The sequence below is a fragment of the Falco punctatus genome (assembly GCF_963210335.1).
Source record: "Falco punctatus genome assembly, chromosome: Z".
NCBI lineage: Eukaryota > Metazoa > Chordata > Aves > Falconiformes > Falconidae > Falco > Falco punctatus.
The window spans coordinates 29,710,996-29,721,058 of record NC_137586.1 but is presented as its reverse complement, the minus strand read 5'-3'; the positions used below and the strand labels follow the sequence as shown (position 1 = coordinate 29,721,058).

The 10,063-nt window shown below is 43.0% G+C and overlaps 1 long non-coding RNA gene across 1 annotated transcript in view; it reads left to right on the top strand.

Moving 5' to 3' along the window:
• LOC308056313 overlaps window positions 1–8,286 on the top strand; it is a 34,912-nt gene extending 26,626 nt beyond the window's left edge. The window contains exons 2-3 of the long non-coding RNA XR_013924776.1: window positions 201–541; window positions 898–8,286. This is a non-coding gene — a long non-coding RNA (uncharacterized lncRNA). The remainder of the gene's footprint in view (window positions 1–200; window positions 542–897) is intronic.
• Window positions 8,287–10,063: the final 1,777 nt, after the last annotated feature.

The following is a 10,063-nucleotide window of genomic DNA, read 5'->3' as shown; positions in this document are numbered from 1 at the left end:
TTGGAAGCAGCATTTTAGTCATGCAGGCATCACAAAACTGTTGAAATTGATCTGGATTATTTCCTTCAGCCTATAAAGAACTCACAACCAGAAATTATGAGTCCTATAGGCTGTTATTAAGCTAAGGACCATAGAATAAGAGAAAAAGCAATTATTTCATTACTGAAATGCACAGATATAACTGCCATTATTTTTTGCAGGCTGAACCAAAAGTTATGCTTCTACTGATTGCACTGTTATTCAAGAGAAGGCCAATGTAGAAGTAGGCTGCAACTTCCTGTTGAGGGAAGACTAAAATTCCTGGCCGTTGATTGATACAAATTTTATTATAAAAGAAAATAAAGACCCAGGTGGTAGCTGCTACATCTTTTTGCAAGGCAGACTGAGTCATACAAATCATTCACACAAGGCTGGACTGAAATCAGTTGTACAATGTGATTTTCATTGCCAAGGTCTTCTATGAAGCCTGTAGCTGCCTGCTCTGGTCAAAGGAAACAGGCCATTGAAGAAAATTAAAATACATGGAAACAGTGTGACCAAGGTAAGATGATTTTGCTAGACTTGGGGAAAATGCAATTAACAACACTGAATGCATGCTTTAAGCTTAGCACAGGGACTGACAGATGGACATGAGCTTGCATATGAAGAGGGAAGCTGAAATAACCATTCCAAATACAACCTAAACCATGAAAGTGGAGCTGGAGGACTGGGCCAGACTACCTCTGAAGAGTAAGGTATCCCAAATGAACAATGCAGCCATAAATAAACTAACAACATTTGGGAGATTCAGAGTAGACAGGAAAATAAAATGTACAGTGATGACATTTTCATGGTCTCACATTTTATGGACCTCCAACACTACTTCCTTGATTTACACTTTTTTTTTTTTTAATGCAGAAGCGTGGAATCTGATGGAAAATAATAAAAACAGTATTAGAATGCAGCTCCTTCTGTGTCAGAAAGGAGGAAGTATTAAACAGAGCTACACAATAACTGCAAACATCTGAGAATACTCATCAATATACTTGAGAAGCAGAGCTTTCCATGCAACATCAGAGGCTTATTGAAATGACAAAATAGGGGAATAATTACCAAACTGGTGATGGCCATCTCTGTTCAGTATGTTTTGCACAGCTATGGGTATGCTGAGTGCCCTCAACTACCTGAGTGAGCTATCGAGATTTTGAAACACTGCAGGTAAGTTGAAGTCAGGTAGTAAAGATGTTGGGGGTAAAGGCTTGTGTCTCTTTCATCTCTGGAAACAGCATGCACACTCACAATGACAGATAAGGACTTCATTCATAAAGAGCACTTCAGCAATGAATGCATTGGTGATTATTTCCTTCTTGTGGGCACAATGCATGGAGGAAGCCACTCAGGCCACATTGCCTAGGTGTTAAAGGTGAATGTTTTGAAAACTTCTGCAAAGGAGTGTGGATTGTTCCTGGGAGCCCACATCATTTTGGGAGGAATATGACAGCTCAAGATGTTTCTTTCTGAATTTGAAATAAAAAGGCATGGAAACTCCTATTAAGAAAGAAATAAGAAAATTACATTCCTGACTTTTTTTGTTGTTGTATTACTGTCACTTTTTCTACAGGACCAATTTATATATGGCCTAAGTCAGATGTTTTTGAGGTGCTGACGCTAAATTGCTCTCCACAGACAGACATCTGAAATGAGCTGCTCCTCCTTCAGTTTTCCACAGCTACGGCTTGCTTTTAAATGAGGAAGCTGAGAGCATTCCCTTTTTGTACAAGATCAGTGTTACTCATTGTGGTCAGCTGCACAGTCCAAAGATAGTTCCTGAAAGGACTGTGCTTCAAGGCTGTTGGTTTGTTGGCATGGCTTCTTTGGTGTAGGAGGTGTCTTTTTAAGAGATCTTTTTTATTGGTGACTCCAGTGAGAGCTTGTGACAAAATAGGAAGTGACACTGCAAAATATCCTAAGTGATGGATTCCCCCTCTATTTTAAAACTAACATGATTTTCTATTTAAATAGACCAGGGCTCTGGTATTTATTCATATTTCTATCATTTCAGTCCAATATATTTTTAATGTAGTTTTGGCTTTGTGGGGCTCCAAAGAAACAGAACACAAAAATAATGCATCTGCATGGGGAATATGTTATATATCCTTATAATAATCTCTTTTTCAGACTGTACTTACGCCACTGAGGTGATAGAACTCAAGGCTAAGGCCTAGTCTGTCTAGTAGGAATCAGAAAAAATGGTTGAACTTGACTTTACTGGTCTTAGCCCAGCTCTTTGTGGTTTTCTTATCTGGATGTAAAAGCCCATGATTAAGTTCTGGCTGTTAGACACAGGAGTACTACACAGGAAGGGCAGCAGAAAAACTCACAAGCCCAGTTTTGTGAGTAAGAACTCCTTTCAACAAAAGAACATTGTAAGACAGACACATGGTGTCACCAGAAAACATGAAAAAAAAAAAAAAGCTGGCTCTTCTGTTAACAATCAGAAGATCAAGAAAATAATGTAAATCAGGCAGTTCAAAGCACACATGGGTGAGTGTACATATGCATATAGGAGAATACAATGTGGTAAAGAGTAAGAAGGATGCACTGGAGGATTCACTTCACTGACAAGCAAAGACATTATCTGATATATTACACAGAGCCCTAATACGTTATAACTTTGAATAAAGACTCTGGATTAATTTTTGATACCCAGTAAAATATTTGTACGGTGAACACCCTGATGTTTCTCTTGGTGTTGAAGGTGCTTCTGCAAAAGTTGTTTTGTTTATTCATTTATTCCTGGCAGAGATAAGATTTCAGATAAGAGCTTCCATTCTACTTTATTGGTCATTCAAGGCAGATAGTCCTCTAATGAAGCATGAAATTGTTGGTCATTATTTCCTTCCTGTTAGCCTACCATTGCCTTACACAATGTATAGGGCGTGCATGATAGTGGTACTGCTGTGCTGCTGTGGCAAACAGAGAAAACTGAATGGAAGAGGCTGTTTACTTTGTCAATTACCATTATAACTCTAACAAGGTGTTAAGAGTTGCCCTGCCTAGCCTTACTCTGCTCTGTCCCTTAGTTTGCACACTGCTGTCTGACAGCAGATTGATCTGCTCTGATTTTCAGCGCAATTGGTGCATAAAGGAACTGTACTTCAGATACCTGCTTTCTGCACTTTTAGTGGTCTAGTAACTTTTTTATCAGTTAACTGGGCTATACAGGGTAAGTCAGAGCGAGTGAGGAGTGTGACGGATGGTAACGAGTGACACTGACCAGGAGTGGAGTGTCCTGGTCTCAGACCTATCCCAGACCAGAAGAGTGTCTTGGTCCCAGCCCTGTCCCAGACCTCCCTGTGTTCTCAGACAGGCTATGCCCCAGCATCTCTGGGGTTAATGCCTCCCCACTCTGGGGCAGAGGAAGGCTATTCATGCACTGACGGGGGACCTACATATCAAGACAGCAGAGACATTTAAAACACATTTTTAAAGGAGAAGCAAAGCACTGGACATTGTTGATACATAAAACTGAGCAGGATTCTTCACTCAGGGATCAGTGTGAAAACATGTCTTAAGTCAGAGGTTTTGATCAGATGGCCTTCGCTTTTTTAGGTATGGATGCCCTTAGCAGTTTTTATAAGCTTCATGGAAGAACATCAGGGCAACACAAGGCTATTTTTTCGTACTTAGCAGCTGGAAGTAAGGTAAATTTATCAGCCTCAGTGTGGTTCCTTCTGAACAACAGCATACCACAAAGACAGAAAGCAAACAAGTAATCCAGCACAGCATGGCATGATTAAAATGAACTCTATCTTGTCTTGTGTACCTGAAGGAACAACCTTTTTGTTACAAGGCAAATGTAATTCAGTCTTCGTGGTGTCTCACTCATGGAACCTAGCTGAGGAGAGACTATAAAATATGATGGATTCTTTATTATAGCATTGGGATTTGTGTGTGTGTCTGTGTGTATGTGTCTGTGTGTATGGACACCTGCATTTCAGTGGGGACTGAGAAACTAGGGTGGACTGCATTTAGAGCAAAAGCAAGTACTTCACTGGCTAAGCCACCAATCCCTCTTTTTCTTCTCTTTCTCCCCCTTTAAGCTCTTGCAAATACTCCCCATATGGCATCTCCACCCATATCCAAGTGCTCAAGTATAAACTAACCACATACTCCCCCCGCCTCCCATCTACAGAAGAATTTGTTCCATCACACTGGAAAGCCACAATGTTTATTACATCTCTGTCTAAGATGAACCTCAAAGCAAGCATTTCATAGTCTCTCATGTAATCATCATAAGGTAGAAAATGAAATTTCCAAAACCTAAAAGCATGCTGCAGAGAGCTTTAGGGCACCGCGTGTCAGTTTTTACTTTGATGTATGCTATGTTTAAGAAAAAGCCAGAGGGGAGGGAAGAGGAAAAAGACACACTGACTGTCTTCCTTCAGGTTTCCTCTCTATTGCTTAACTTTTTGGATGATAGAAAGAAGGAAATAATCTCTCCTTGCTGCCTGGAGTGACAATGGAAATATTCTGAAAAGCCACTGTAAGAACTTCATTTAGCACCATGGATGGTTTCACATTCCCTCTTGCATCTTAATGAAGCAAGTATCACCTCATGGGTTGCAGTGAGGGTGTAATGATTTTTAAAGCATTGGTAGGATCAGCTGATAAATGCCAGCTACTTAGTTTCCTAACGTGATTTCAAAAAGAGCTTTATCTCAGACTAGTGAACTTTTTCACCTGGTCCAGAAGTAAGGAGGTGTCCTGGGGGAGCTGGGATTTATTGTGTGTGTTTATCCAGGTGCTGAGTGTTACTTTCTGAAATGTCTACCACTGTTAATTTCCTAGGAGAGCAGAGCAGCACTCCTAAGGGTCAAATGCAGTTGAATATATTAATGTCTTTCTGCCCCTGTCTTGTCTATTTAGTAAGACATTTAAGCACATGCTGTACCATGCTCAAGAAGCAGAGCTGGATGTTTTTCTCCCAGTGCAATTGAATCCTCCCTACCTGCTTTCATCATTTAGTTGCATCTTCAAAATAAGAGCTGCTTTTCTTACAGTTTTCCTAAGACAACTCCATATCTCCCCCCTCCTCTCCGCCACCTCCTATTTGCACTTACAACTGCTGTCACTGTCAGCTGTGCCTGCCATCTGCTTCCAGAATATTACGAAGCTGTAATCATAGGGCATGTTGGAATTTATTCATACAAATCAAAGACATTCAGTTGCTGTCAGGGGTGGATTTCATGCTTAGGAAGGCACAGGTCTCAGCAGAGGCTTTCAGAGCCAGAAGCTGGCAAAGAGAGGCTGCAGGAGGTTTCCCTGCCCAGTTTGGCCATCCCACCTCACTGCTGATCTCTGGCTTTTCTGTGTTCTCAGGGCTCGCCTCAGCTGAAACAAGCTGACTAATTCTGCCAGATTATTTGCATTTTAGTGGTGAGCTCAAATCTAGGTAAGGATGAGACCAAAGTAATTTTTCACTTGTGACCCCATTTATGCCTAGTCTAGAGAACTGTATAGCTGCAGCAGTTAACTTCTCTGTCTTGCTCCCCTTACAGCTAGACTGTAGCTCAGTATATTTTTTCTATTCATGTTGTTTGGGGTAGGGACTACTTCATTAAGTCTGAGCAGTGCCTATAATTGTGATCTAATCCTTGTCAAGGGCTTCTAGGTGCTACTTAAATACATGGTAGTAGTAATACTGGAATGACAGTGGTGAGCTGGCTGTATCTTGCCACATGGATAGCAGATGCTAAGGGTTACTCCTGCACTGCTCAGTATATACTTTCAGCTTTCCGTTTAACAGAAGAGGTTGTGATAGGCTGTGTTTGCATTACAAAGTGGTATGGAATGATTCTACTGCTCTAGGAGAGATTCTACAATGTGAAACAGCTGATGCCAAGGAGGCACGTACACAATGTGTATGTTTCAGGGTGGTAGATATTTTTTTTTGCTTTAGACTTATTTTGCTCTGATCCCCCAGACTGAACATACATTTGAGTCAGGAGTGCATTAGGTGCAATCTTGGTGTGCAGCTTCCAATTTGGCTTCATAAAAGGGGAGTCTGATCCATGCTCTGTGGTGTAAACAAAAGTGGGGGTGATGGAGAACTACGCACTTCTGATCCAAACTAAAGGGCTGATGTGGATGCAGCCAAGAAACCACTGGACCCTGCAACATAAAAGTCCATTCTTGCTCTGTTGCTTTCATATTTTTGTTTGCAGTATGCTCTATTGACTTGGAAACTATTTAAAATCAGTTTAAAAAATTTTACTCTTTCATAGTTCAATACATTTGGTGCCTTGGTGTGCCTTTTAAACGATCTCTGCTAGGTCTCCCAGTTTCCAAAAGCACCTTGAAGTATGCCAGTGTTTTTATAAATGTCCCTAAACTAATTAATTCATTATTATGTGGGATAAGCAACAGAAATGAAAAAAAAAAGAGCTGTTACTTATTTCTGCAAAAGCAAACCAATCCCCAAATGGATTTCTTTTTCCTCCAAGACCTGTTGCGAGGTGGAGATCCAGCCTGAATGTAATGTGCTTGTGGCCTCAGTGAACCAAATGCACACTGCCTGCGCTGCCCACAGCAGCTAAGCTGTTGCAGGCTCAGCTAGTAGCTGGGTGCAAGCCAGCTCAGGATCATGGAGGCTGTTAGATGCAAGACAAAGATCTGTGGTGAAACACTTGGCAGGTATTAGACCACAGAAACCAAATGAGTAAAAAAACTTCATTTGGCTCCATTGTGGCTGCTAAGTTGATGTGTGGGAATAAAGAAGTGTGACCTACCCTTTTGCAGTGGCAGTAAGCAGCTGGAGGTCTGCAAAAACAGGATACTTTAATCCCAGAGGGTTTATTTGTTTAATTTAGGAGGAGATCTTCAAAACACACACAAAGGAGCTAAATGTGACACACAATGCAAAAAGAAGCAGTGTTTCCAAGGGATCAGTTAGGATGAGCTTTCTCATAATTGTCTACCTGCCCCCAAGCTGGTGCCACAGCACTTGCTAGTATCCCCTGAAAGGTGGGAAAGATGATGAAAGTATACTTAATTTGAATTTAAAGTCCCTGACAAGGACAAAGAGTACATCAAGACAGGAAAGATTAGAGTGAGCTGGTGCACTGTCTTTGTGAGGGACTGCACCTGGTACCATGTCACTCAAGGCTGACAGTGACACAGATAAGAGGGCAGACATGGAAAGGATCAGTGAAGGCAACAGTAATGAGAGGGAAATACCAGAAATTGGGGAGAGCCGTGATATATTACCACCCTGGATGAAATGCCTGAACCTTGATTCCACAGTGACAGTTTGTCATCTTTGCTGTCAAGTTGTGTGGAGCAGCAACAGAGATCTAGAAACGCTGGAGAAGGAAATGGTGATTGTGGGTTTCTGACCAGAGTAAGCAGGCAGGAAAGCACCCAGTCCTTGAGTCGTTGTGTTGTGGGGAGGCTGTTGTGGGCATACAGCTGTGAGGCAGGCAGTGGCACCTACGGAAAACCCATTCCAGTACTAGTGAGTGATTTATGGACCCAGGCAAGCACAGGCTTCTTTGTAACGCTGGTTCAAATCATCTCACAACAGAGCTGTACCATTTAAATGAATGGCAGATTACTTCAGGTGCAGGTCAGAGAGGCACAAGCAGTTCTGCTACATCCAAAATGCACCAGAACAAGTGAAACTTATGGGGACAAGTTGAACCAACCTTCAGTTCTTTGCTCCATCCCACAGCTCCTGTGTGAACGTGCTGATGTGCATGTCTTGGGATGGGATGTGGAGCCCCTTTACCTATTACGCCGCTTTCACCATCAGAAGCAGGACAAATCTTATTTACTCAGACAAGGAGCCTCATCTTGTTCATCATGGAGCTTGCACATCCTTGTTCTGAGCCATAACAGACAGGTATGATAGCAGGGGTTGGAGCTAATCTGAACACGTCTGCACTGTGTGGAGCCAGCATGTGTTTAGTCTCTCTGGGTACATCTGCACTGGATGGTGGGTACTGGGTACATACCCCAAAGAACCTTAAAGGCCTGATCCTTTATTGACCACATCTGAACAGATGTTTCCTTTCAGGCTCTCTTGTCTTAGTCTTTTCTGTGAAAACCATGGTGGTATGGGATGATGGCATCCCCCAAGAGATAGACAGCTCACCAGGACATGCATCTAGGGTCTCAAAAGTTTTCCCAGGCCCTGCAGCTGCACCCCTGTGCCTGAGGTCCCACCACTTCGATGGGGTCTGTCACATTGCGTCTGATGAACGGCTGTGGCAGGGGTTGGGCAAAGAAGGACAGATCTCCTGTTGGGCCATTTTGGAGTTTGGAAAAACCCATTTGGGGTTTGGAGAGGGTCCCCTTCCTTTCTAAATTTCTCCTCAGAGGGGAGTCTAGGTGCTGCTAGATCCAATCCTAGTCTCACACTTGGTCAGCGAGTTTAAGTCTAACTGCATACAGCCACTCACCAGTTAACGTTTGCCTGTCAGAGCCCAGTTTAAGGACTCTCACTGAAACTGTTTGGCAAAGTTGAAAAAACCCAGATGTTTCATTAAGGCAACAAATGGAACAAGTTCAGAATTGCCATTGATAAATACACTTACTGCAAAATTTGAGCTTGAATTGAAAGTACAGCGCTGCTGTTAGTAGTATTATCCCGGGTAACATCCACCGTAGTCGGAGGTGCAAACCTTGCCAAGGAGGCATCCCTGCCTGGGGAGGAGAGAGGTCCAGGCCCATCCACCCACCCCGTAGTTAGAGTCCTTGTCCCTGGGGGGAAAAGATTTCCAACTTGCCAGATTTGACACTCGTGGTGAGGTGGGGCTGTCGGTCACTGTGTGCCGACTGGCCCTTAGCAAGGTGTCGGTTCGGAAGGTCGGTTGGGCCCGATGGTTCAGCGCGGAGCGGGGAGGATTGGGTGCAGACCCAGATTGATGGTCACAGCTGTGCGGGGTCTTCCTGGCCCTCACAGAAGCAACACCAGGCTGAGAGGCCCCCGCCGCAGCCCGGCCGTCACTCAGTTGTTTTGCTTGTTGGGCTGCACCCGTTACGTGTTCTGTGAGACAGGCGTGCTGCTGCAGTCAAACGCCCGGCTCCAGCTGGAGCTGAATACGGTTGTTCATTGTCAGGTCAGGATGAGGGGTGTGGAGCACACTGCCACAGCAAGCTGGCACCCCCTGCCTGATAGTGCATTGCGGTTGTCGGCGACTACAGGTTTCATAGCCCTGGGATGGAGCGGGTAGGTGTGGTTAGTGTCCAGGACACTGGAAAGAAACCAATTCTTGGGAAGCAGAAATTCAAGGTGGGACAAAAGCATTTTTTTCCTCCTTGCCTAAATTAGCTGTACATAGACTTATTTAGGTTTGAATGCAGGTGTGTTTTTCTTTAGAAAATACATTAGCAAGACATGAAAACAGCTTGGCCCCTGGATAGTCGGACCCTCACACCTATAAACTGTGTTAGTTGTATGTGCTTAGTTACAGACTCTGTCAGGTATAAACCAGCATATATTAGGCCAATATTCTGTACACGCTGAATGTCAGCCTGTTTCACATTGCTTCAGCCCTCAGCTATCCTATCTCATACCTGCCTTTGAAATGAAAGTCTGCTGAAGTAATTATCACTGTTTAATGTGAAATATACTTTTTCATTAAAATACTGCAGAAATTATTTTTATGCGCAGCCTGTGGTGAAACATAGGTACAGATCCATGGGTCATGCATAGGTTATAGAAAAATCTGGCTTTGGTAGCAAACTATGCAGCTCTGAAACGGTGTTTCTTCAAACTCAGCCCAGTATTTATAGTAGGACTGAAAACAGCATTGACTGCTGACTGTTCAGACAAATGACACAGTGCTCCCAGGACAGTCCTTTAGGGACAGGTATCGAGAGGAACTCCACACCTAGCTTCCTAAGTTCCAAGTTCTGATTTTAAGTATGTAGTTAGCAAAATTAAGATAGCCTGGTCTTGTGTGTACTGGTGTGAACAGAACAGAACAGTAATAAAGTAATGAAGTAGTAAAGCAGCAAACAGCAACATTAATTTGGAGGCAAATAAAAGTGACCAGTTTTTATTTGAATTTTCTTTGTT